We start from the raw sequence: 27,029 nt of genomic DNA on the forward strand, positions 1-27,029 counted from the left end.
TTGAGGTATAGAATATAAGAGCGGGGATGTGATGTTGAGGCTCTATAAGGCACTTGTGAGACCACACTTGGAGTATTGTGTGCGGTTTTGGGCTCCTTATTTTAGAACGGATATACTGACATGGGAGAGGGTTCAGAGAATGGGAGAGGGTTCAGAGAAGATTCACGAGAATGATTCCAGGAACGTCTGGCACCTCTTGGATTGTATTTCCTGGAGTTCAGGAGAATGAGGGGAAGATCTCATAGAAACATTTTAAATATTAAAAGGCCTGAACAGATTAGATATGGCAGAGTTATTTCCCATGGTAGGGGATTCTAGGACAAGAGGGTACGACTTCAGGATTGAAGGACGTCCATTTAGAACTGAGATGCAAAGGAATCACTTTAGTCAGAGGGTAGTAAATCTGTAGAACTTGTTGTAATGAGCAGCTGCGGAGGCCAAGTCATTGGGTTTATTTAAGACAGAGATAGATAGGTTGTTGATTAGCCAGGGCATCAAAGGGTATGGGATGAAGGCAGAGGAGTGGGGATGACTGGAAGAATTGGATCAGCCCATGATTGAATGGCGGAGCAGACTCGATGGGCCGAATGGCTTACTTCTGCTCCAATATCTTATGGTCTTAAATGGTAGTGTTCAAAGAAAATAAAAAATACACATTTTTCATAATGGCCATATGTCCACACATGGCAGTGTCCAGGGCACAACTCTTTAACTCATGGAGAGGCCTGAGCAACACAACTCTTCAACTCATGGAGAGGCCTGAGCAACACACATGGGTCTGCAACTCTTAATTCCTCAGAATTTCCTGCAGCATAACATTGTGGAAAATTTAGAATTTAACCAAGAGGTCCATATTTCAAGATCTTTTTCAGAAAGTTGAAGAAGCATGTTGCATCTAATTGCTCCAATCTAACCTGCTGCCAGCACATGTTCCTTTCCCCTCACCTCCTTGCTAGTCACACAGCCACACCTGTCTATCCCAGCATTCAGTGAGGCCTCTGCACCATGATACTTCCAGATCAATTTATCAACACAAGGGATTCTATAGATGCTGGAAATCCAGGCAGCATACACCAAATATTGGAAGAAATCAGGCAGCGTCTATGAAGAGGAAGAGGAATCCTGGCATCATATTTGTGAATCTTCTTTGAACCCTCTCCAGTTTCAGCACATCCTTTTAAAGATAAGGGTCTCAAATTTTCTCACAATACTCCAAGTGCGGCCTCATAAGTGCTTTATAAAGTCTCAACATTACATTCTTGCTTTTATATTTCAGTCCTCTTGAAATGAATGCTAACATTGCATTTGCCTTCCTCACCACAGACTCAACCTACAAATTAACCTTCAGGGAATCCTGCACAAGGACTCACAGGTCCCCTTATGCATCAGTTTTTTTTTGTATTTTCTCTCCATTAAGAAACAGTCAACCCTTTCATTTCTTCTACCAAAGTGCACGTCCATACACTTCCTGACACTGTATTCCATCTACTACTTCATTGCCCGTTCTCCTAACCTGTCTGTCCTTCTGTAGCCTCTTTACTTCCTTAAAACTACAGTGCATATAATAAGTATTCAACCCACCCTTGGAAGTTTTCATGTTCTATTGTTTTGCAACAATGAATCACAGTAGATTTAATTTGGCTTTTTTGACACTGATCAACAGAAAAAAGACTCTTTTATATCAAAGTGAAAACAGATCTCTACAAAGTGATCTATGTTAATTACAAATATAAAACACAAAACAATTGAATGCTTAAGTATTCACCCCCTTTAGTATGACACACCAAATCATCACTGCGGCAGACAATTGGTTTTAGAAGTCACATGATTAGTTAAATGGAGATCTGTTTTTGAAGACCTATGTGCAGGCAAGGTGTTTCAATTGATTACAGTAAAAATGCACCTGTATCTGAAAGGTCCAACTACTGGTGAGTCAGTATCCTAGCAAAAACTACACCATGAAGACAAAAGAACACTCCAAGCAACTCCACGAAAAGATTATTGAAAAGCACAAGTCAGGAGATGGATACAAGAAAATTTTCAAGAAATTGAATATCCTTTGCGTACAGTTAAGTCAATCATCAAGAAGTGGAAAGAATATGGTACAGCTGTAAATCAGCCTAGTGCAGGCCGCCCTCAAAAACTGAGTGACCGTGCATGAAGTGGACTAGTGAGTAAGGCCAATGAGAGACCTAAGACAACTCTGGAGGAGTTACAAGCTTTTGTGGCTGAGATGGGAGACACTGCACATACAACAACTGTTGCCCGGGTGCTTCACCAGTCACAGCTTTATGGGAGAGTGGCAAAGAGAAAGCCACTGTTGAAAAATACTCACATGAAATCTCAGCAACAGTTTGCAAGAAGGCAAGTGGGAGATTCTGACGTCAGCTACAATAAGGTTCTATGGTTTGATGAAACCAAAATTGGGCTTCTTGGCCGTCAGACTAAACACTATGTTTGAGGTAAGCTATCAAAATCACACCATGCCTACCATGAAGCATGGTGGTGGCTGAATCATGCTGTGGGGATGTTTTGTTGCAGCACGTCCTGGAGGGCTTGTGAACCTGATACAGTCTGCAAGAGAACTGCGACTTGGAAGAAGATTTGTTTTCCAGCAAGACAATGACCCTAAGCGTAAAACCAAAGCCACACAGGAATGGCTTGAAAACAACAAAGTTAATGTCCTGGAGTGGCCAAGTCACAGTCCAGTCCTCAATCCAACTGAGAATTTCTGGCTGGACTTGAAAAAGGCTGTTTACATCTATTCAATCTGACAGAGCTGGAGTAGCTTTGTACAGAAGAATGGGGAAAAATTGCAGTATCCAGATGTGCAAAGCTGATAGAGTCCTATCCACACAGACTCAAGGCCATAATTTTATATATATATATATGTGTGTATATATATAAAACATATATTATATATATTATATGTATAATTATATATATATATAAATATAGAGGACCTACAGCATGATACAGGCCTTTTGGCACAAATTGCTGTGCCGAACATGTACTTACTTTAGAAATTACCTAGGGTTACCCATAGCCCTCTATGTTTCTAAGCTCCATGTACCTATCCAAAGGTCTCCTAAAGGACCCTATTGTATCCGCACCACCAGCGTCACTGGCAGCCCATTCCACACACTCACCACTCTCTGAGTAAAATACTTACCCCTGGTATCTCCTTGTACCTACTCCCCAGCACCTTAAAATTGTGCCCTCTCATGTTAACCATTTAAGCCCTGGGAAAAAGCCTCTGACTATCCACACAATCAATGCCTCTCATTATCTTATACACCTCTATCAGGTCATCTCTCATCCTCTGTCACTCCAAGGAGAAAAGGCCGAGTTCACTCAACCTGTTTTCATAAGGCATGCTCCCCAATCCAGGCAAAATCCTTGTAAATCTCCTCTGCACCCTTTCTATGGCTTCCACATCCTTCCTATAGTGAGGCGACCAAAACTGAGCGCAGTACTCCAAGTGGAGTCTGACCAGAGTCCTATATAGCTGTAACATTACCTCTCTGCTCTTGAACTCAGTCCCATGGTTGATGAAGGCCAATACACCATATGCCTTCTTAACCACACAGTCAACCTGTGCAGCAGCTTTGAGTGTCCTATGGACTCAGACCCCAAGATCCCTCTGATCCTCCACACTGCCAAGAGTCTTACCATTAATACTATATTCTGCCATCATATTTGACCTACCAAAATGAACCACTTCACACTTATCTGGGTTGAACTCTATCTGCCACTTCTCAGCCAAGTTTTGCATCCTATCAATGTCCCGCTGTACACTCTAACCACCCTCCACACTATCCATGAAACCTCCAACCTTTGTGTCATCAGCAAATTTACTAACTCATCCCTCCACTTCCTCATCCAGGTCATTTATAAAAATCATGAAGAGAAGGGGTTCCAGAACAGATTCCTGATGCACACCACTGGTCACCAACCTCTCTACAGAATATGACCCATCTACAACCACTCTTTGCCTCTGTGAGCAAACCAGTTCTGGATCCACAAAGTAATGCCCCCTTGGATCCCATGCCTCCTTACTTTCTCAATAAGCCTTGCATGGGGTACCTTATCAAATGCCTTGCTGAAATCCATATACAATACATCTACTGCTCTTCCTTCATCAATGTGTTTAGTCACATCCTCAAAAAATTCAATCAGGCTTGTAAGGCACAACCTGCCTTTGACAAAGCCATGCTGACTATTCCTAATCATATTATACCTCTCCAAATGTTCATAAATCCTGCCGCTCAGGATCTTCTCCATCTAATTGCTGCCAAAGGTGCATCTACTAAATACTGACTTGAAGGGGGTGAATACTTATGCAATCAATTATTTTGTGTCTTACAGTTGTAGAGATCTGTTTTCACTTTGATATGAAAGGGTCTTTATCGGTTGATCGGAGTCAAAAAAAGCCAAATTAAATTTATTGTGCTTCAATGTTGTAAAACAATAAAACATGAAAACTTCCAAGGAGGGGGTGAATACTTTTTAAAGCACTGTACCTGCCCTTCCACCTATCTTCATATCTTCTACAAACTTTGCAACAAAGCCATCAATTCCATTATCCAAATCATTGACATATAATGTAAAAAGAATTGGTCTCAACACTGACTCCCATGGTACACCAATTGTCACCGCCAGCCAACCAGAAAATGTTCCATTTATTCTCCCTCTTTGCCTCCAGCCAATCTGCCACTGTTTTATCCATGCTGAAATCTTTCCATGTAATACCATGGGCTCATAGCTTCTTAAGCATCCTCTTGCAAGGCACCTTGTCAAAGGCCTTTCTGAAAATCCAAGTACACTTCAATAAATTCTCCTTTATTATTATCCTGCTTGTTATTTCTTCAAAGAATTCCAACAGGTTTGTCAGGCAAGATTTTCCCTTAAGGAAACCATGCTGACAATGGCCTATTTTATCATGTTCCACAGGACACTTTGACCTCCAATGTATCCCCAATGTCTATGTTGTAGGGCACAAGTGCAGAAACCAAAGATACATTTAATATCTGACAGGTTACTGGAGCAGTTCCCTGCATCAATATAATCAGAGCTCAATCCTGTCCCTGTTTTGCTATTTACCTCTTTTGATGATTGAACACCTAGCTGTTCCTTACTGGGTCAGCCCCATTTGCTCTTCTTTTGAAATCAGTGGAGATTTTCTCAGTTCAGGGATGAGAGATGAGCTCCATCCAATTAACCCTCAGGCATTGAAGCTGAAGATTGAACCATAGAACCCGCATGGGAGGTTAGTTAGGAAGATTCAGTCGCTAGGTATACATGGTGAGGTAGTAAATTGGATTAGACATTGGCTCAGTGGGAGAAGTCAGAGAGTGGTAGTGGAGGATTGCTTCTCTGAGTGGAGGACTGTGACTAGCGGTGTATCACAGGGATCAGTGCTGGCTCCATTGTTATTTGTCTTCTATATCAATGATTTGGATGATAATGTGGAAAATTGGATCAGCAAATTTGCTGATGATACAAAGATAGGAGGTGTAGTGGATAGTGAGGAAGGTTTTCAAAGCTTGCCGAGGGATCTGAACCAGCTGGAAAAATGGGCTGAAAAATGGCAGATGGAGTTTAATACCGACAAGTGTGAGGTATTGCACTTTGGAAGGACAAACCAAGGTAGAACATACAAGGTAAATGGTAGGACACTGTGGAGTGCAGTAGAACAGAGGGATCTAGGAATACAGATACAAAATTCCCTAAAAGTGGCATCACAGGTAGATAGGGTAGTAAAGAGAGTTTTTGGTTCATTGGCCTTTAAGTATCAAAGTATTGAGTATAAGAGTTGGAATGTTATGGTGAGGTTGTATAAGGCATTGGTGAGGACGAATTTGGAGTATTGTGTACAGTTTTGGTCACCGAATTAGAGGAAGGATATTAATAAGGTTGAAAGAGTGCAGAGAAGGTTTACAAGGATGTTGCTGGGACTTGAGAAACTGAGTTACAGAGAAAGGTTGAATGGGTTAGGACTTTATTCCCTGGAACGTAGAAGAATGAGGGGAGACTTGACAGAGGTATATAAAATTATGATGGGTATAGATAGAGCAGGTTTTTTCCACTGAGGCTAGGGGAGAAAAAAAACAGAGGACATGGGTTAAGGGTGAAGGGGGAAAAGTTTAAAGGGAAGATTGTGGGGGCTTCTTCACACAGAGAGTGGTGGGAGTGTGGAATGAGCTGCCAGATGAAGTTGTAAAGGCGGGCTGACTTTTAACATTTAAGGAAAACTTGGACAGGTACATGGATGAGAGGTGTATGGAGGGATATGGTCCAGATGCAGGTCAGTGGGACTAGGCAGAAAAATGGTTCGGCACAGCCAAGAAGGGCCAAAAGGCCTGTTTCTGTGCTGTAATGTTCTATGGTTCTATGGTAAGATTATATCCTCACATCTTAGAGGAGGAACATGGCAGCATGGTCTTGGGTTTGTAATTCTGCTTGAACAGGGGAGTTTTCATTACATAAGCACTTGACTCCATTTCAGACAAACAGCCCTTTCTTTCCCATATTTAATACTCCTAATATCTAATTGAATAACTAATAAATGGTAGTGTTCAAAGTAAATCAAAATTGCACATTTTTTGTAATGTCTCTATGGTATCCAGGGCATAACTGCTCAATTGCCTGCAATAACAGTTTCTGTTATACAAAATTGAGTTGAATATGGGAACTCCAGTATTGGGTGGCCAACCTCCTCCATGTTGGCCTAGTATTCAATGTTGTGGCTTTGAGCAATGCATCTACCTGTAATGTAACTCACCAACTATGGTTAACTATGTTAAGCTTTTATACAGAGTGTGCTGCGATGTGTAGTAACAGACTTTGTAAGGACAAAACTGCTTGTATATAAGAAATATACAGCATTAAGCCGTCACTTTGATTTTCGCTGGGAAATAAATTTTGTCAAGGACTATCCCTTTGCTCTTTGAGGTACAGTTATGGGAGTTTTAATTGTTTAGGTCTCAATGTAACTTTTCATCCAATAGGCACAGTAGCGTAATGCTTTTAGAGCACCAGCAACCCGGGTTCAATTCCACTGCTATCTGTAAGGCGTTTGTATGTTCTCCCCATAACCACACAGATTTCCTCCGGGTGCTCTGGTTTCCTCCCACATGCTATTACTTTAATTGTCCACATGGGTGTAATTTTGTGGTGCAAGCTCATTAAGCTGGAAGGACCCATTACCATGCTGTATCTCTAAATAAATAAATCCATGGAGACCTTGGGGCAACTCTAACCAAAACTGATGCACCTGCTGCAACATGTTGTAGCTGTCAACTGTGGGCATTGGCCATGAAGTTCATATTTTAAGGAATATTTTTCTGGAAGCCAAAGTGGTAGAATGCTTTGCAATCAGTTGCACCAAGATTTGCATTTTCAAATTCCCTCTCTTTCCTCTCATTTCAAATTCCTGGCATTGATACTGCACACTTAATAAGAAACACGTGATGACATTTGCTCACATATTACATACGCCTCTGTATTTATAGCTTTAGTCGCATGTGATGGAGACAGCCCAGATGAGGCAAGGCCTATGACCAGGCAATTTAATGGCTTTCTGCCTGATTTTCTGCTTCTGCCTGCTGATGTAATGCCAGAGTTTGTTTCACAAGGTACAATTTGTTCTCTTTGGTCTTAGTTTTGTCTACAAGATCAAATTTGTATATGAATACAAATGTAGTACTGAATTGATCTGAATTTCCAAGATCAGCACCATTATTGATATGATAGGCAAGAATAAGCCATAAAAAGCATTATCTGCCCATTTGTAACCTCAAGTGACATTGCTTCAGAACTGGCTAAAAACAGAGAGCAATTGGTATGCTGGATGCCAGCCTGGACAATGGAGAGTTGCAGAAGCTGCAGGATGCCCCATTTTTCAGAAAGAGCAAAAGCAGAGGGAGCTACGCTGCAGAGGGACTCCTGCTGATTGCTAGAGAGTAAATAGCAGAAAGTAACTTAGTTATTTGAAACTTCACTCCAAATTTGTCTAGCCTTTTTTAAAGATGGGCAGATATCCTCCTTTAGATGGATATCCAGATGATCCAAGGTTTCAATGGACCTATTCTATGTAGGAGTTTGAGGACCAGGAATTCTTTGCCACTTCAGAGTACACTAGTGGGTTTGCCAAAGTTAACGATGATCCTTTCTGGACAAAAGTATGCAGGCAGATTATCTCTTGCCAAATATTCACAAAGACAATCTTTCCCACTATCTCAAGTGTTTCCCTGGAATTGATGGTTAACTATTGCACCAAAACTGCAGCTTTTAGGAGATTAAATTGATTTATTCCTCTCTCAGCTAAATTGCCTTTGCCTCTGAATCAGATCACAGATGCAAGCACCACAACTTGAGCATTAGATGATACTGATACTGAGGGAGTGCTGTACTGTACTGTCAGAAATGCTGTCTTTTAGATGGAGTTCCATTAAGACTAAGTCTACTGTCTACAGGAGATGTAAAGATCCTATGAGATCATTTTGCAGAATTTATCCCTGGTGTTCTGATTAATATGTATCTCTCTAGAAACAGATTAGCTGCTCTTAATCTTTATTGCTTTGCAGTTTCTAGGAGCCAGCGAACTGTGAATTTGGCAAGCTTGTTTCCCATAATGTATAGTAAACAAATACCTAATAATTGTCTTCATTTGACAACATGATTGTAGAACTATAAAGTGTATTGAGCAGAACCTGAAATCACAAAAGATGCTCTACTACTGCAAGGATTTCTTCCTTTCCTTCCCTTGGTGTAATAGCTCCATTATCATCCTTCAGAGTTCGGATCACACAAGGTATGCAGATGTTTAAGGAATCATTGCTTATCAGTTCTAAATTTGAACTTGACCTTTATTTTAATTTATATCAAAATTGTTCAGATACTCCAAAAAAAATCAAAGATTGTTCTATTGCAAAGCCTTGACTACTTGCATCGTAAATCATCATCCTCCCTGTTTACTAATTAACATTCCAAAATGTTACAACATTGTGCCTGGATTTCATGTGGGATGGCTCTACAGTGAATCATAAATGCTCTGTGTAACATCCTGGGAAAAATCATAAGCTTAGAAAAATAAATTATCGATGCTGGGGCAACATACACTAAATGCAGGAAGCAGCATCTATGAAGAGGAAAGAATAATCAATGTTTTGGTCTGAGACTCTTGACCAGCCCTAGAAAGGAAGGGGGAAGAAGTCAAAATACCTGCCTCCATCTTCTTATTCTAGCTTCTACTCACTGCGTTTTCAGTCTGTTGAAGGGTCTTGGTCGGAAACATCAGCTCTTTATTCTTCTTCATTGATGCTGCCTGACCTGCTGTTTCCATCCAGCACTTCGTGTGTGTTGCTCTGGATTTTCAGCATCTATAGAATGTCTTCTGTTCTAGATGCTGGCGTAGGCAACATGACGACCTTGAACCTACTTCACTACCCAGTAAGATCACAAGATCACAAGACAAAGGAGCAGAAGTAGGCCATTCCGCCCATCGAGTCTGCTCTGCCACTCCACCATGAGCTAAACTATTCTCCCATCTAGTTCCAATTTCCGTTTTTTTCCCCATATCCCTTGATACTCTGACTAATTAGATACCTATCAATCTCTTCCTTAAACACCCTCAATGATTGGGCCTCCACAGCTGTATGTGGCAACGAATTCCATAAATCCATGACCCTCTGGCTAAAAAAATTTCTCCTCATCTCTGTTTTAAATGGGTACCCTCTAATTCTAAGACTGTGACCTCTTGTCCTGGACTCACCCACCAAGGGAAACAGCCTTTCCACATCTACTCTGTCCAACCCTTTCAACATTCGAAATGTTTCTATGAGATCCCCTCTCATTCTTCTATACGCTAATGAATACAATCCAAGAGCCAACAAACGCTCCTCATATGTTAGCCCCTGCATTCCAGGAATCATCCTACTGAATCTTCTCTGAACTCTCTCCAACATCAGCACATCCTTTCTAAGATCACAGCTGATTGGATGCTTCAAACCCAGTCTCTGGCCAGATCACCATTTCCCCACAAATTCAATGCCCGTCTTTGAGCACTGGCGGTCCACTGATAAAGAAAATTACAACCCTGTATTCAGAAAGTTCTTTTTATTTCAGTCCTGATGGACAATCTGCTCACAAAGATCTAGAATTTCTATCAAAGTATCTCAACATTTAGTTTTTCAATAGTTCTCAATAGCTGATATTTTTAAAAAATGCTGGAAAGGCTCAGTTGAATCTGTGAAGAGGGAAGAAGAGTTAATGTTTCAGCTCAATGACCTATAATCAAAATTAGGAGAAGCTAGAAATTAAGCATTTTGAAGTTGCAGAGAAGGAGAGGAATGGATGAATGTTTATGACTAAGAGAGACAAAATGACTTGATGGTAGTGTTGGCTGACAGAGGGTGTTAAAGACTTGTTGATTTGTCTGGAGATATGAATAAGGGGAAGCTTGCAAACATAAAAGAGAAAGAAAGAATGAAAGAGCTGTGAGATACAAAACACTAGAGGTGCTAGAAATCTATTGATGAAGCAGAGAATTCTGGAAATTCCACCACCTCAGACAGCTTTTGGGTAAGATAAGAACAGAACCAGGAGTCAGTCATCTGGCCCCTCATTTCTGCCCTACCATTCAATATGAAAATAGTCAACCAGTCCCAGGTCTTAACTCTTCTTCTGTGATGGTTCCAAATAGCCCATATTTTCCCAATGTTTCAAAAATAGTCCAGTTTCTCTTAAAATATCTGCAATGATCCAGTCTCACAAATATCTGGAGGGAGAGAAGTCACTGCCCTTTGCAAGAAGAAATTTCAGTGAAACCTTGGTTTAATATCACCATTCCCCTATCTTGTAATTCTCCCTTTTGAGAAAACATTTCAGCATCTACCCTATGGTGCTCCTTTAAATCTTAGATGTTTCAGTAAGGTCATTCTTTTGAACTCCAAAGAAAATAATTTAGCCTTTTAAGTTGCTCATGGTAGGACAAGCTCCTCATCCCTGGGATTAGTTTAGTGAATCTCTTTTGAACTAACCCATTTTTTCTTAAATCAGGAGACCAAAACTCTGCCCAGTTCTCACAGATGCAGTCACCTCAACACTTTGTACAATTGTTACAAAACTCCTGTTTATAAACCCCAACTCCTTCACAATAAAGGGCAGTATGTGATTGTCCTTTAATTGCTTGCAACTCTTGCAGCTAAATTTGTGTTTTACGTACAAGATCCCTCTGTTCTACAACCTCTCTTCATTTAGATCACAATCTACCTTTGGATTCCTTCTGTCCAAGGTGTATGATCTCACTCCTTCCCACTCCACACTCCACTTGCCAGGTAAATCTATAATATCCCCTTGTTGTTTTCTTTGCAAATAAAGCTTTAAAGATCATTGATCTTTAATCAGAGCTGAGCAGTTCCAATACAAACTGGAAAGACTAATTATCTGACCATGTTGAGTTCACAGCGTAACATACTTAGTTAGAAAATAGAATGAGGTCGAGGCATTGAGCACAGAAGTAGGCTCTTCAGCTCGTCCAGCCCGCACCAACCACCAGCTACCAATATACACTTATCCCATCTTTTCTCTCACGTGTACATCAACCGCCCACCCACAATTCTCTTGTCACCCTCTACTCTAAGCACAATTTGCAGTAGACAACTAAACTATCAACCATAAACACAGAAGATTCCAAAGAATTTGCAAATCCAGAGCAGTGCATACAAAATGCTGAAGGTAGATAAGTCTCCTGGACCAGGGTTTTGAAAGAGATGGCTGAAGAGATCATGAAGGCATTAGTAATGATCTTCCAAGAATCACTAGATTCTGGAATGGTTCTGGAAGACTGAAAAATGTCACTCCACTTTTCAAGAAGGGAGAGAAGATGAAGAAAGGAAACTATAGGCCAGTTTGTCTGAACTCAGTGGTTGGGAAGATGTTGGAGTCGATTATTAAGGTGTCAAGGTACTTTGAGGAATATGATAAAATATGGATCATGGGAAAATCTTGCTTGCCAAATTTGTTGGAATTTTTTGAAGAAGTCCTTTAAAGAAGCAGGGTGGGAGGAGGTGATGTTGAGGTAGCTTTGGGAGTTAGTGGGTTAATAGTAAATGCCAGTGGATGGTCTCCTGAGCTGGAGACTAGAGAAATCCAAAAAAAGGGAAAGAAGTGTCAGAAATGACTGAAGTGAATTTGCGGGTTGGGTGGAAATTGGAGGCAAAGGTGACACAAAGGATGAGTTCCGCATGGCATTGACAGTCGATTTCAAATAACCAACCTTCACCGTTTACCCATTACAGATTCAAAATAGAATTCAGTCTTGGTTCTAAAATCTTTGTAAATGAAGATAAAAGAATGAATTTATTCCCCCACAATTATTTTAAGACACAAAATATATCTGTAACTTGGATTCAGTAGTTACTTCAGCTAAGCAGCCAAGCTGAATCTACTATTACGTTGCTCTTTTCAGAAAGGTTTTGTTGTATTTGATTTTCATCCAAATTGATTCCCTTACACCAGCATGGTGCAATTTTCACTCGGTTAAAAAATTACTTTTGTGACAATCTCTTTATGTACCAGCGTAAACGTCCTCCCTCTCCGTCCAGGAGTTCTCAATGTCACAAAAAGCTGCTAACACTTCGAAGATCTTTTCACAGACTTTCACAGATTTTACACATTGTCTGTTGCCTTCAAATATTACAAACTGGATTCATGTAGAATGACAAACTTCTTTCTCTAACCACAATATGTCTGAATAAACCGATAAAAATGCCAACCTTGCTCTTTAACGTGGTGTAACTAAGTTATGAATAGACTGCAGTCTTCAAGGGGTCAGAAGAATACTGACTCTCCACAGACAATTCATCTGGTCTGAACATAATCCAAGTGTAATCAACTACCATGGCACAATCAGATTATTCTTTGTTGCAAGAGTATAACAGCTGATCTGATTAACTGCTTGCTGCTGTACTCTGGGATTTGAATGAATGAAGTGTGAATTGTTGAGGGGAGCTCAGAAGCAGATGCCAGTCACTAACACTTTCCGCATGTTGGCAGATATGGAATTGTGGTCTGAAACCTTAACCCTCCGAGGACTTTGGTTGGGTGAGGCGCCAAGCTGTCCATGTGTCTAGAATTTTTTCGCTATGTCAAAATATTTATACTCATTCTTCATTTGTCTTTTTGTAAGGGGACAGTAATCCTATTGTAGTACAACAGAGGCTGCAATGGATAAGTAACAGAACATGACAACCTTCTTTAAAATAAAAGAACAAGTCCACCCAATGCTGAACAGCCATCAGAAAACTAGCACAATATGGAACTTTATACCCCAGATGAAAGTTTGCAAGTTGAGGGAAGTCATGGAGGGTTCTGGTCAGACACTCCCCCTGTGCACAATGTCCACTCGTAGTCATAAAGTAACAAGAACATGTTCAAACTTCAGAGAAATGGCTTATCACATGAATCCTGCTGAAAGCTGGAGTGTGAAAACCTTTTTGCAATGCAGAAACTGGGGCTTGGACAGATGCAGAAAGTGGAAGGTAGGTTAGCAGAGACAAAAGGACCTAGAAAAGCTGGAGATGGAGACATGTCACCAAATTTAACAGCTATAACTCTGGCACTTAACTTTCTCGTTCTTCCTCTTCTTATACAACAGATTGGCACATTAATGGCAGAGTCAGCAGAGGTAGGAGCCCATAAACTGAGATATTTTGATGGGAAAGGAGGGAGGTGTCAGACTTAGTTTTGACAGAAGAAAGGAAGGATTTGGAGGCATGGAGATGGTGTAGCTTAGCAATCAGGTAGCGAAGAGCATGATAGGGAGAGAGAGAAAAGAGGAGAGGGAGAGAGATAGGAGGGAGGGGAAGAGAGAGACAGACAGACAGAGCGAGAGAAAGAGAGAGACATAGACAGAGGGAGAGGGAGAAAAGAGGTAGAGGAAGAGACCAAGGAGATGTTTAAGGAAGGAAAGCAGGCTAACAAGTAGCTTTGTGGATCCTCCAGCTCCATTTTATTTCTGCATCTCATCCTCCAAAAAAACCGAATAGCAACCATGCAAAAAAAAAGGGCCCCATTTTCATCCAGGTAGCACAGTTTAAATAGATAGATAGATAGATAGTCTGAGGAGCATTGCATCGATAGCAACCTGTCGCTGAAACTGCTTCTCTGTCTCTGGATGGTGCTATGTAGAGGATGTTCAGAGTTATCCATAATTGACCGTAGCCTACTCAGCGCCCTTCGCTCAGCTACCGATGTTAAACTCTCCAGTACTTTGCCCACGACAGAGCCCGCCTTCCTTACCAGCTTATTAAGACGTGAGGCGTCCCTCTTCTTAATGCTTCCTCCCCAACACGCCACCACAAAGAAGAGGGCGCTCTCCACAACTGACCTATAGAACATCTTCAGCATCTCACTACAGACATTGAATGACGCCAACCTTCTTAGGAAGTACAGTCGACTCTGTGCCTTCCTGCACAAGGCATCTGTGTTGGCAGTCCAGTCTAGCTTCTCGTCTAACTGTACTCCCAGATACTTGTAGGTCTTAACCTGCTCCACACATTCTCCATTAATGATCACTGGCTCCATATGAGGCCTAGATCTCCTAAAGTCCACCACCAACTCCTTGGTCTTGGTGATATTGAGACGCAGGTAGTTTGAGTTGCACCATATCACAAAGTCCTGTATCAGTTTCCTATACTCCTCCTCCTGTCCATTCCTGACACACCCCACTATGGCCGTGTCATCAGCGAACTTCTGCACATGGCAGGACTCTGAGTTATATTGGAAGTCTGATGTGTACAGGGTGAACAAGACCGGAGAGAGTACGGTTCCCTGCGGCGCCCCTGTGCTGCTGACCACCGTGTCAGACCTACAGTCTCCCAACCGCACATACTGAGGTCTATCTGTCAAGTAGTCCACTATCCAATCCACCATGTGAGAGTCTACTCCCATCTCTGTTAGTTTGTGCCTTAAGATCTTGGGCTGGATGGTGTTAAAGGCACTGGAGAAGTCAAGGAATGTAATCCTCACAGCACAACTGACCCCCTCTAGGTGAGAGAGTGATTTGTGCAGCAAATACGTGATAGCATCCTCCTTCTCCTTATACGCAAACTGAAGAGGATCCTGGGCGTGCCTGGTTTGTGGCCTCAGATTCTGTATTATCAGCCGCTCCATGGTCTTCAACACGTGCGACGTCAAGGCAACAGGTCTGAAGTCATTCAACTCCTTTGGTTGTGGTTTCTTCGGTACCGGGACAATACAGGATGTTTTCCACTGTCTGGGTACTCTTCTCTGCTCCAGGCTCATGTTGAAGATGCGCTGTAGTGGTTCTCCCAGCTCAGTCGCACAGGCCCTCAGTAATCGTGGGGAAACTCCATCCGGTCCAGCTGCCTTGCTGGTACAGATCTTCCTCAGTTGACCTTCCACCTGTGCAGCCGTAATCCTGGGCGTGGGCAAGGTCTCCTGTGAGTGGCTATTTTCCTGTGAGGGAAGTAAGCCTGGTGTGGATTTCTGCGGTGAGGATGAGATTGAGCTATCGAACCTGTTGAAGAAGTTGTTCAGCTGGTTCGCTTTCTCCACATCTCCACTTATGTTCGCCCTCCGCTTTGCACCGCATCCGGTGATGATCTTCATCCCATCCCACACCTCCTTCATGCTTTTTTTCTGCAGCTTTTGTTCTAGCTTCCTCCTATACTGCTCCTTTGCCCCCCTTATCTGTACTCTGAGTTCCTTCTGAACTCTTTTAAGCTCCAACCGATCACCATCTTTAAAGGCCCTCTTCTTCTGGTTTAGGAGGCCTTTGATGTGACTAGTGATACGTTCTTAAATGTGGACAAGCGGTGAATTTCCAGGTCTTCATTTGGCAGAACGTTCTGGTGAGCTAACTAAAATCGGACAAATAGACATTTACATCAGTTAATAAAGTGAACATCTATGATCAGGCTCTGAGCTTGTCATAACCTTCAATGAATTAGCTAGATCAATGTATCCTTAACTATACCATGTTGAAATGTATTGACTTCATAGTCACCATAGCTAGATTTACTGCTGTTCCATAAAATCAGAACAAGTGTCAGCATTATTACAGAGGAGCACAAAAAAAATCCAATGTGCTGGAATTCCAGTTTTAGGCTAGCCTTGGACCATTCTTTGGTTGTGAGCTCCCTGCCCAGGAATGATATGAAGCTTGAAATGAGATTAAGGGATTTTTCAACACTGAATCACCTTTGGCCTTTGCATGTGGTTAGCAACATAGATCAAGATTTCCACGTAATGGTAAAACTATTACCATTAAGTGGATATCTTGGCTAATAGATTTGCCATCTACACCGTAAAACTAAGAACAAATTTGGGATTTTTGTGCATGCTCTGATTTAACATGTGAAGTTTCTGTCAGTAATGCGGCCCTCTACTAAAGGTTTTGCAGGCTCTGCAATCAAAGCATAATTGTTTTAATTTTATGTGATGAAATGCTGTGATGTCATCAAACTCTCAACCAGATGACATTTAAGTATAATGAATGTGTATTAGGAATCCCTTTGAACTGTTTCCAAACACCGATCAATATCAGGGAAGAGCAGATTTTTAATACAGAGTTCACAAGGCCTTTGTGGCCAACACCAAGCACCATCACTGGCTACAGACAGGAAAATGTGAGCCATGAATTTTCAGGAAAAAGCAAAGAAGAGACTGTTAATCATAATCAAATTTTTCCTTGCTTTGGGACTGGTTAGCTCAAATGCAACAGGATAGTGGGGTTATACAAAAGACCCAAGCTGGAACTGTCCACTCCGAACCAAAGTTTCTTCACTAGAAATGGGCAGAAAGCTTGTGCAGAGATGCTTGTGATGAGCAGCCGTGACCTGGAGAACCTTCACAGGCAGGAATGAGCATTTAGATTAGATGCTAGAAATTGTTTCTCAGGAAGTCCCCGGGGTAAAGCTTTGTCTTCATTACTAGAAACAGAAATCATTTGGTTTTTATTCCATCAAAAGGTATTGGATAACTGGTTCTAAACTGAGGTAGTAATACATTAGATTGCATTACCTATTGGAGAGACAAGATAAGAAGTTACCCTTAGAGCAATGCACACAAAATGCTGAAGGAACTCAGCAAATTGGGCAGCATCTATGGAAAGGAACAAACAGTTGACATTTTGGGCCCAGACCCTTCATCAGGATTGGAAAAGAAAAGGGCAGAACCCAGAGCAGGCAGGTGGGGGGAAGGGAAGGAGTACAAGTTGGCAGGTGATGGGTTAGACTAAGTGAGGGGAAACTTGGGTGAGTGGGAAGGAGGGTGAAGTAAGAAGCTGTAAAGGGATAGGTGGAAGAAGTGAAAGGCTGAAGAAGAAGTGAATTAATAGGACAAGACAGTGGAGAATGGAAGAAAGGAATGGAGGAGGGGATTTGGAGAGAAGGACGAGAAGGTAACCAGAATGGGAAATGGAAAAAGAGAGAAGGTGAGGTGGGGTTGGGGGAAGGAAAGAAATTGCTAGAAATTAAAGAAATCGGTTTATGTCATCAGGTTGGAGGCTATCCAGACAGATTATGAGGGGCAGCACCTCCAGTCTGAGTTTGACCATATCAAGGTAGTAGAGAAGGCCATGGGAAGACATGTTGGAATGAGAATGGGCAGTTGATTTGAAATGGTTGGCCACCCAGAAATTTTGCCTTTTACACTGGACAAAGCAATCTCCTCCATAGATGCTGCCTGACTTGCTGAGCTCCTCCGTCATTTTGTGTGCATTTCTCAAGATTTCCAGCATCTGCAGAATTTATTATGTTTAAAACAGTTACCCTTTGCTTTCTCAAAAGCACCAGTTGAAGGCTATGGATTCACAGCCTTGTGAATTGTGGACACCATTTGTGGAGAAGTCCAGACTCTTGGAGCTTTGCTAAATTGTTTAGGAAGTGGTGGGAATTACAGAGACTTTTCCAAGGATGGCCAAGACTTCCTCTCTCTTACATCTGCTGCATAGAAAAGGGGCCCGAATTTCCTTAATATCTAAAAACTTTCAATCTCTCTACCATCTCTACAAGAATTTCAGGTTGGATATTATATACATTCTCTGATATTAAATAGAACAATCGAACGACTGAGCTAGCTGTAAGGAACTTGTAAGTTCTGCCTGTGACCGCGATGATTTCCTCCATGTGCTCTGGTTTCCTCCCACATTCCAAAGACGTACGGTTGGTGGGTTAATAGGTCACATGGGTGCAATTGGGCTGCAAGGGTTTGTTGGTCTGTTACTGTGCTGCATCTCTAAATAAATAAAAATAAATAACCTTTAATTTTTTTTACATTTACATGTTATTGATGCTGTAACTTTTTTAAAGGAATGTCAAGAACAGTTCTCAGTGAGTCAAGTGTTTGAACTTTATATCATTTTTACTGGGACCTAGTGTTAAATTGTTTCTGGGGGAAAAAAGGCCATGGTCTCTCGCCTTTCTTCTCTAAATACTTGGTTGTCACTGTCCTTTAATGGGCTTCAGACTAAAAACTCACGGTACCTTTCAATTTTTTAATTGATTCGACCCAGCTGAAACAGGGTAACATGACAATTATAACTGAATTCCACACTGGAGTCCTGCATCAAATCCACCTTTCACAACTGCCTGGCCTGTTCCTTTGGTGAGTTGGCGAAGATTACCGATTCAGGATCGTAAGATGTTTTAGAGCCTACACTGTACTGTAATTCTCAGTATAGGTTGGTCCCTCTATCAAGTATGCACAGCGGGACATGTGTTTGGGATCACAAGGGACCCGGTTGTTTCTTACTTCCCTAATGGACAAAAACACTTCTCCCTGTTACACGGTTTCCCTCCCCACTTTTCCACCCACAACCTCCAAAACCCTCTCATTATATTTTAGTTTCTTTCAGCTGTTTTCCCTTCATTGGTGGTTGATGGCTTCCTGTCTCCTTCCTTCCTTGTTTTCAAGTTCAAGTTTATGGTCACCTGATTGTACATGTGTACAACCACAATGAAATAACGTTCCCCTGGGCCACAGTGCACCCACAAAACATATATCACGTACAGCACATAAACCCAAATATTATCATAAATAAATTAATAAAATATAATTTAAGACATGCATAGTGCATAGCACAAGTGAACAGTAAAACAGTGAACAGTACAGAAATCAGTAAACAGCTCACTCTCCTAGTGATGACACCTCAGTGGTGGCAGGGTGTTCATTAGTCTCACAGCCTCAAGGAAGAAGCTGTTACCCGGTCTGGCAGCCCTAGCGCCGATGTTTCTGCAGCTCTTCCCTGATGGTAGTGGGTCAAAGAGATGGATGTTAGGGATCCTTAACAATGCTTTGGGCCCTTCGTCTGCAATGCATCTAGTAAATGTCACAGAAAGGGGGGAAGGGGGACCCCAGTGATCCCCTGGATGGGTTTTACTGTTCTCTGTAGGGTCTTGTGGTCTGATAACTTGCAGCTTCCGTACTTCACAATGATGCAGCCAGACAGGACACTCTTGATTGTGCTCCTGTAGAAAGTTGTTAGAATGGGGGCAAGGAGCCCTGCACGCCTCAGTTGCCTCAGAAAGTGTAGACTTTGCTGTGCTTTTTGACTAGTGAGGAGGTGTGGGTCCAGGTTAGTTCATTGGTTATGTGTACACCAAGGAACTTTGTGCTCTTCTCTCTCTCCTTGGGGGAACTGTTGATGTTCAATGGAAAGTGGTTGACCTGTGCCTTCCTGAAGTCCACGATCATCTCTTTTGTCTTGTCCATGGTGAGACGCCGGTGGTTGTTCTTGCACCATTTGACAAGTCACTCTACCTCCTCTCTGCATGCCAATTCATCCTTGTTGCTGAAGAAACTAATTACTTAGTATCATTAGTGAACTTGATGATGTGGTTTGAGCTGGATCTGGCAGTGCAGCCGTGAGTCATCAACGGGAACAGCAGTGGACTGAACACACAGTCCTGAGCAACACCGGTGTTTAGCGTGATGGAGCTTGAGATGTTGCTGCTAATTCAGACTGACTGGGATCTTTCTATCAAGAAGTCCAAGATCCAGTTACAGAGGGAGATGCTGAGACCCAGTGAGGATGGTTCACCCACCAACCTCTGCGGGATGATCATGTTAAACACTGAGCTGAAGTCGATAAATAACATCCTGGTGTATGAGTCATTATTTTCTAGGTGGGAAAGGATGGAGTGGAAGGCTGAGACTATGGTATTGTCAGTGGACCGATTTGACCGGTGGGTGAACTGGAAAGGGTCCAGTGTAGTTGGAAGGTGGAACTTTGCAAAATCCATTACCAGCCGCATAAAGCACTTCGTGATTGTTGAAGTCAGTACCACTGGGTGGTAATAGTTTATGCCACTTAGCGTCGCTCTCTTGGGCTGCTCATTCACCAGAATGATGGTGGCTCCCTTGAAGGCTGAAGGAACAGTGGACTGCTTCAAATAGAAATTAAAGACATTTACAGGCAGCTGACTCATAGTAAGAAGATGAGGGCTTTGGACTGATATGACTCACTTTCCGTTCAGACTCATGCTTGAATAAAAAGACTTCAATCCTTTTGCAGATTTGCCATCAAAGATTATGGCCACATAACATTTGTGTCTGTTTGTGCTGTGAGGTAGGATGTTGATTTGATTAGAAAGTTTACAGGGAGAATATTGGCAAGGGAAGAATCACTTCTGTCGCTTTCAGTTATGGCCAAACATTTTTGTTGTAACCAACAAATATCACACCATCTCCTGTTCAACCCGATCTACTCCAGAAATAATTAGTTCTTAGCAGTGATCTGCTTGAATGGCTTTGGGCCTTCCTTGGACCAAGTTTTCTTTTAGCTATTCTAAAAATAACGATACAACAAAGATAATTTATTATGATGGAAATCCACTCAAGACAAGCACTGCACTAGATAAAGCTATTCACATCATCAAAGGTTATGGGGGAAAGGCTGGGGAGGGAAATAAAGGATCATCCATGACTGAATGGCAGAGCAGACTCGATGGGCCAAATGGCCTAATTCTGTTCCTATGTCTTATGGTCTTATGGTTCTCATGTATTCTGGGGTGGAGGAGGGTGGATATTTGAAACCTATCAAATATTGAAAGACCTTGGTAGAGTGGATGTGCGAAGATGTTTCCTATAGTGTTGAAGTTTAGGATTGGGGGCACAGCCTCAGAATAGAGAGATGTCCATTTAGAAAAGAGATGAGGAGAAATTTCGTTAGCCCGAGGGTGTTGAATCTGTTGAATTCATTGCCACAGCTCATTGTCGAAGCCAAGTCATGGGATACATTTAAAGTGGAGGTTGATAGGTTCTTTATTAGTAAGGCATCAAAGGTTACAGGAGAATGGAGTTAAGATGGATAATAAATCAGCCGTGATAGGATAGCAGAGCAAAATCAATGACTGAGTTCTTCTCCTATGTCTTGTACTCTTATGGTCTTATAAACCTAATACGTTATTTTCATTTCTCAGACATAGGAAATGGAAAGATAGAAATGTTTGTTAATTTGACGTTCATGAAAAAATGCACAATCCATTCTTCCGACTGAACTTCAAATTTTACGAATAATTCGTTATCCCAAATGTAATTAGCAATGGTGAGGATGGCAACAGAATTCAGGAAGACGTTGGTGGACAAAAGAAATAGGAAATCATCTGGCTGATAAAGGTCAATGCAGCCAGGTATGATCCTATCAGATTCCCCCTTCTCCAGCCCTTTATCTCTTTCACCTATCAGCGTCACAGCTTTTTACTTCACTCCTCCCCCTCCCCCAGTTTCACCCATCGCCTCCCACCTTGTGCTTCTTCCCCCCCAAGCTTCTTGCTCTAACTTCTCATCTTTTTTCCAGTCCTGATGAAGGGTCTTGGTCCGAAACATCGACTGTTTCCTCTTTTCAATATATGCTGCCTGGCCTGTTGAGTTCCTTCAGCATTTTGTGTGCATTGCTAGGTATGATGTGACACAGTTTGGAAGAAAAAAAATGAATTTGCCCTAATTTAATGGGTTTGTTTTGATGAGGGATGGCTGGGAGATAGAGGCCTGAAGGGTGTATAAAGACAGTCCTTCATTTGTAACAGAGCAACTCAAAGAAACTAATAAAAAGTCATGTGGGTTTATAAATATAGGCAGAGAGTACAAAAACAACAAAGTTTTGATAAATCACTAGTTAGACATCAGCTGTTTTATTATTTTTGATTTTGAATGCCAGGTTGTGGGATGGATGCCATGGCCCTGGAGAGTGGATTTATTGAATGGCATCAGGAGTGAGAGGTTTCATTATGTGGAGGGAACTGGAAGACTGTTTTTGTTCCTCTTTAGAGCAGAGAAAGTAGAAGGAATGTTTTCAGGTGTGTGTGAAATTAGGGGTGCAGAGATGTCGGACCTTTAGATGAGGTGTTGGAATGCAGCCCATTGTTCCACTCTGCAGTGCCGATATTTCTTTCCCTCACACAGATGCTGTTTGACCCACTGAGTTCCTCTTGCAGGTTTCTTGTTGCTGCCAGAAACCAGGAACTGTTTGATAAGAGGAAGTAAAGAGAAACTGTTTCCAGTAGCAAAGGACAACCGCGCTGAAGGGAATGAATGTTCAGTATAATTGACGGGCTCTTTATCAGCCAGCCTGCTTTTTTCTGGGTAGCACTGAGCTTCTTGTGTGTTGCTGGAGCTGCAGTTAAACATTGTATATGGAGAGCATTCCATCATATTCCTGACTTTGGGATTGCACTTGCTGGAAAGTCTCCAGGGGTCAGGAGAGTAGAATACTCAGCATGTGGTCCGCTTTTGTAGATCTAGTGATGCTTTTGATGTTGATCCCACCAAGCTTACAAAAATCACTTTCACGGTCAGGGTGAAGGGTCATTGATCCGAAAATTCAACTCTGCATCTCAGTCTGCAGATGCTGCCTGACCTGCTGAGTTCATCCAGCAATTTCTCTTTATAATCCTTGATATTTATGTCGGGAACTTAGTACCGATAAAACTAGTGAGTGTCAAGGGTTAGACTTGTAGAAGGCAGTATTTGCATGACATTTGTATGGTAGTTATATTATTTGTCTTTTATCTGCCCCTGCCTGCCCCAAGGAACTACCGCTGTGCTGTCTTGGAGTTAATTGCCTCCAATACTTGACGCTGTGGTCAGGTTAATAGGATTATGTTATATCACTATCTCAAAGGGACAAAACAGGAACATATGGCATTCTGTGTTGTACCCTGTTCTGATTCTATCATGCAACTATAATGTTGCCCACAATCATGGCATACCAAAATTATGCTGTCTGTTGGATTCTTTAGTTGCAAGAGGCAATATTTTCCTGCCTTTCCTGAAAGGTAGGTCCATGAGACATTTGGAGTTAATTTCAGAAATGGGCGATTACGCACAGTTGTGGCACAGTCAAAATATTTTCATTATATCTGGGGCACCCTTGTTCATAACAGCCTGCTTCAACCTTACCTTTGATAATACTACACATCGACTTACTTCCTCAAACTAAAGTTTGGTGTTACTGCAGTTTTAACACAGTTCAAAAACCCACTCTGTCTTGTTAAAATTGAGTTGGACTTCAAAATGAAAATCTGGATCAAAAATGTTGTTAGGCTGGCTACGTGCAAGTTCCTTGCCTATGAGGGTTCATATATGTTACTGAAATAGTGTTGTTTTTGGACAATGTGGAAAAAAAAGTTAACAATGAACAAGGAAGCGATCAGCTTAAATATGCTTTTAGAGTGAGCTATTCAAAAACAAATTAAAATAAAAGAACACAAGCAGGTTTTCTTTGGAGCCAATTGAATGAGTAGGAGCAGGAAGTAGGCAGGGAATTACAAAGCTTGTAATTAGAGAATATATTATGGTGTACAGTTGAGTAACTACTTCGACAAATTCTCATGTGCTCTAAATGTAAGGGCCAATTATGGTTCTATCTTTCCCTTTGAATGGCTTTGTGCTCATTGAGAGATGAGAAAGCTCTGATGTAACAGCTATGTGGGATAGAAACATAGCCAACACACAAATTCACGGTGAGTTGAGCAAGTCCAACGAATAGGACATTCCCTCCAGTGCACTTCTATGGTAGCACACAGCTGCCCCCACACCAACGCTTCCTGTCAAGCTCTGAGAATGCCAAGTTCCACTTGAGCAAACACTCAGACCAATCACTGGGAAACACCAGCCAATAAACTACTGAGCTTACCAGTAATAAGGAATTCTCCTTAACACTCTCTAATTATCATTTACCATGAAGGCTGTCAACTCTCTCATGCTGTTAAACACCACCCTCTACTGGTAGTCATTGTTTGTCATTCGCTCTTGGGGCGGGAATATAATTAATTTTAAACTTATTATCTGAGAAAATACAGCAAGACAAGTGAACGGTTGCCACTTGTGCTTCTCTGTTCTGTCTTGGTTTAAGCTTAAATTCTAATCCTGCATCTCCAGAGAACCTGCCTCTGCTTTGACTGGGTGTCAATGTTCAGTTTTCATCCAAAAATTATTTCTCACTGGCAGTCAGTGGGGCGGACACCTCTTCCTGGCCAGCCCCTTCATAGAGACTCATACTTAAACCTACAGTAATCATCTGCATTTAATTGTATGCAAGTCCCTATTGAAAGTAGAATTATGCTTTTTAAAATCTCTAATGTAGGACTTTAGAGAAGAGGAAGATGGAATTGATTGCAATTCATAAAACATAATAGACCAGAATGAATGCTATTTGGCCCAGTTCCCACAATATTTGTGCACAAAGTAGACAAGGATAATCATATTAAATCTCTACTCAGAAGACGAGTGCATGGCCTCTGTGTCACGTAGATCTCAAATAGCTCCTGTTGAGGCACTTTACCCAAAATGCCAACTGCCTTCAACAGAGGTAGCGCCCCACATTCTGTCAAAGTTGGGCAGCTTCCCTTTAAACCTGTTCCAACCACCTTAGACCAGTCAGCACATCACGTCCATGCTGATTAATGAAGAGCTTGTCCACATTCCCGAGTAGTCCAGGAATGACCCCACAGGTCACAGCAATTCAAGAGGAAAAAGTGGTAAGGAGACAAAATGTATCCACATGCATAGAGGCAGGATGGAATTATTAATGGCACAACTAGAAATAACTGAGTATAGTGCCATGACAGTTCTTAGACAACACAGACTGGAGAGCTCGTCTACTGAGGTTACATGTATGGACATGAAGAACAAAAAAGTGATGACCATGGCAATGGGATTATACTATAGACCACCCAATAGTTCAGGGGATCTAGAGGAGCAAATTTTAGAGAGATCACAGACAATTACAGGAAGCATAAGGTTGTGATAGTAGGTGATTTTAGCTTTCCACACATTGATTGGGATTACAATGGTGTAAAAAAATCTGGGTGGGATACAGTTTGTCAAACGTGTTCAGGAAAGTTTGCTTAATCACTACAAAGAGGGAGTGTGATATAAATGTATCTAGTGATCATAACTGCATTAGTTTATATACAATTATGGAGAGGGATATGGCTGGTCTTTGGGTTGAGATTCTAAATTGGAGAAAGGCCAATTTTGATTGTATCAGAAAGAATCTGTTAAGCATGGGTTGAGACACATTGTTTTCAGGTGTCTGACATTGTGTTTGACAAGTGGGAGGCCTTCAAAAGAGAAATTTTGAGAGTACAGAGTTTATATGTTCCTGTCAGAATAAAAGGCAAGGTTTGGGGAACCTTGGTTTTCGAGAGATATTGAGCCCCAGTTTGAGAAGAAGAAGGAGGTTCATAGCAGGAAAGAACAAATGAATATATGAGGAGGCTAAGAAATGCGAGAGAATAGTTAAGAAGGGAATCAGTGGGTATTAAAGAAGACAGAAGGTTGCTCTAGCAGACAAGGTGAAGGAGAATTTAGTTTACTTAGAGATAAAGTACGGGACAGGCCCTTCTGGAGCAAATCAACCAAGCCACCCAGCTAACCATCTATTTAACCCCAGTGTGATCACAGGACAATTTCCAATGTCCAGTTAATCTGCTAACTGGTACATCTTTGGTCTGTGGATGGAAACCAGAACACCTAAAGGAAATTCATGTGGACATGGGGGGGAATGTATAAACTCGTTACAGATGATGTAGGAATAGCTTAGCTGTAATGGCATCGCACTAACCACCATGCTACCTTACAGCCTAAGGGACCCCTTGGGCTTCTATAAATATATTAAGGGCAAATGGATGGCAAGGGATAAAATTGGTCCTCTTGAAGATCAGAGTGGTCATATATGCATGGAGCTGAAAGAGATAAGGAAGATCTTAAATGAATTTTTTTGCATCTGTACTTAGGCCATAAGACCATAAGACATAGGAGCAGAAATAGGCCATTCAGCCCATCAAGTCTGCTCTGACATTCCATCATGGCTGATCCCAGATCCCACTCAACCACGTACACCTGCATTCTTGCAATATCCTTTGATGCCCTGAGCAATCAGGAAACCAGCAATTTTTATTTAAAATATACCCAATGGTCTTGGCTTCCACAGCTGTCTGTGACAGGGTATTTCACAGAGTCTCTACTCTCTGGCTAAAAAAATTCCTCCTTACCTCTGTTTTAAAAGTTTGCCCCTCAATTTTGAGGCTGTGCCCTCTAGTTCTGGATACACCCACCAGAGGAAACATCCTCTCTATATTCACCATATCTAGTCCTTTCAACATTCGGTAGGCTCCAATGAGATCCCCCTGTATTTTTCTAAATTCCAGTCAGTACAGGCCACCACAGCTGTCAAACACACACACACACAACCTGTAAATTAACCCTCTGGGAGTCCTGCATGAGGACTCTGAAGTCCCTCTGTACCTCTGATGTTTGAATTTTCTCCCTATTTAGATAATAGTCCACACCAAAATGCATTATCATATATTTCCCAACACTATATTCCATCTGCTACTTTTTTGTCCATTCTTCCAAGTTATCTAAGGCCTTCTCAATCATATTGCTTCCTCAGCACTACCTACCCCTCCACCTATCTTTGTATCATCTGCAAACTTTGCCACAAAGCCATCAGTTCCATTATCTAAATCATTGACAAACAATGTGAAAAGTAGAGG

This window comes from Hemitrygon akajei, chromosome 9, assembly GCF_048418815.1.
Source record: "Hemitrygon akajei chromosome 9, sHemAka1.3, whole genome shotgun sequence".
NCBI lineage: Eukaryota > Metazoa > Chordata > Chondrichthyes > Myliobatiformes > Dasyatidae > Hemitrygon > Hemitrygon akajei.